Consider the following 2,500-nt stretch of genomic DNA (forward strand, 5'->3'; position numbering starts at 1 on the left):
TCAGAAGAGAAAATATACAGAATTGTTTATCACTTGAGAATTATTCATGAAAAAATGCTTGGCTCTCTCTCTCACACACACACACACACACACACACACACACACACACACACACACACACACACACACACACACACACAGGTAATCAGTCCATGGCGCCATTAAAGGTTCGATCCATTGCAACAAATACAAACGAAAAAAAAAAAAAATATATATGAAGTCAACAACACACATGACCTTGAAACTCACACACACACACACACACACACACACACACACACACACACACACACACACACATAAAGGTAAACACGGCCAGTGGAGATTTACAAACACACACACACACACACACACACACACACATTGCACAGCACACGAAAAAAAAAAAATGTGTGCATGAAAACTATTTAATATAACATGATTACCACACACACACACACACACACACACACACACACACAAACTCTCTCTCTCTCTCTCTCTCTCTCTCTCTCTGACTACACTCACTGTACTAAATAACTAAATAATTTCTTCCTAATCTTCCTTTTTTCTCTTCATAACTCTCCTCCTCCTCCTCCTCCTCTTCCTCTAACATCCAAAAAAATTATAAGTACATGTTCCGTTATCAAATTAATGCATACCGTAAGTACCTCTCTCTCTCTCTCTCTCTCTCTCTCTCTCTCTCTCTCTCTCTCTCTCTCTCTCTCTCTCTCTCTCTCTCTCCCATCCCATGCACTTTTCAACCTACATACCGGCCAATCAAACGCCGCCTGTTTTGCCTCCAAGCTACGGACTCAAGCAGCCTAACGACAAGACTTTCCCTCCTATGTGACAAGGGTGCGCGTCTGTGTGTGTGTGTGTGTGTGTGTGTGTGTGTGTGTGTGTGTGTGTGTGTGTGTGTGTGTGTGTGTGTGTGTGTGTGGGGGGGGGGGCGGATATTGGTGGGTGGATGTAATGAACGTCTCCCTCTCTCTCTCTCTCTCTCTCTCTCTCTCACCTGTGCGTCGAGTCATTAGTAAGCGTGTGGCGGAATGGTACAGGTAACGGTGAAGGCAGTGGTACTGTTGCCTCACCTTGGCTCTACTGGTGTGTTGCTATTACTGCTATTGCCTCTGCTACTATTAATACTACTGCTATCTAAGTCAATGTAAAGATGATGCTACTGTCACAACAAACATTTACTACTACTGCTGCCATTACTACTACTACTACTGCTACTACTTCCTCCCCTCTCACCCTACCCATCCACCCACCCACCCACACACACACACACACACACAGACACACTTGTGATATGTTCAATGACCCTGATTTATCAAACGCTACGATTTAATCCTCACTTGGGGGACGTGACACATACACACACACACACAAACACACACCACGACCAGTATTCTTAAACACTTCTGTCCCGCACCTCCACTACTTTCAAAAGCCTCTAGTTGAAGTTACACGGGTTTTAAGGGTGTTTTTACAGTTCTAGTGGCAGATTAACTAGATTTCTACATTATTAACGGGAGAAACACTCTTGAGAAGCCGGCTGGTTGTTTATGTGGCCTTGGAAAATAGTTTTGGTGAGAGAGAGAGAGAGAGAGAGAGAGAGAGAGAGAGAGAGAGAGAGAGAGAGAGAGAGAGAGAGAGAGAGAGAGAGAGAGAGAGAGAGAGCAGAGCGTTTCTGAATACCTGCCAACACCCACACCAGAACACACCACTCATTAAAGCACATTAAAAATACGAGAATAACTGAAATAATGCAAAATGACATAAAAATTAGTGACAAATTAATCTGCATGTGAAGTTGAAATAAGTGAAGAAATTAATAAGCTTGCTCCAGGTGACATTATCTCTGCAGGAACGAAGTAAGAAAAAATAACACAGGTAAAATAATGATGATCTTGTGAAATGCGTCGTGATGTAAATGATTAATGAAGTAACTTTCCCCCCCCACCCCCACGATGAAGGATGAAAAATCTGAAGCTATGAAAAATGTGAACTGAGACCATGTGTGGAGAGAGAGAGAGAGAGAGAGAGAGAGAGAGAGAGAGAGAGAGAGAGAGAGAGAGAGAGAGAGAGAGAGAGAGAGAGAGAGAGAGAGAGAGAGAGAGGCATATATCAACTAGAAAAAACAAGAACCACAAAACGTAAAAGAAAAAAAAATAATAATAAACAAACAAAAAAATATATATAAAGAAAAACAGAACCAACATGAAGTCAAGAAAAAAAAGACGAAACAAAAAGAAACAAAGCAAAACAAAAATAAAAAAAAATAAATACTTACACAAACAAGACTAGTAAAAAAAAAAAAAGATACATACATACATACATACATACATACACGGCAACAAACTAACACCAACATAACAAGCAAATTAAACACAACAATGAAAACAATACGAATGCCGAGATGAGATGCAACTCCTTCACTCCTTCACTCCTTCACTTTCACACGCTGAGGAGAGGAGAGGAGAGAGAAGGATAGAGAGAGAGAGGGAAGAGGAAG

The 2,500-nt window shown here is 41.3% G+C and overlaps 1 protein-coding gene across 9 annotated transcripts in view; it reads right to left on the reverse strand.

Annotated features, from left to right (window-relative positions):
* The window catches only part of LOC135104817 (rap1 GTPase-activating protein 1-like), a 152,711-nt gene that overhangs the window by 48,716 nt on the left and 101,495 nt on the right, over positions 1 to 2,500 (reverse strand). The window lies entirely within an intron of this gene.

The sequence above is a fragment of the Scylla paramamosain genome, chromosome 11 (genome assembly GCF_035594125.1).
Source record: "Scylla paramamosain isolate STU-SP2022 chromosome 11, ASM3559412v1, whole genome shotgun sequence".
Taxonomy (NCBI): Eukaryota; Metazoa; Arthropoda; class Malacostraca; order Decapoda; family Portunidae; genus Scylla; species Scylla paramamosain.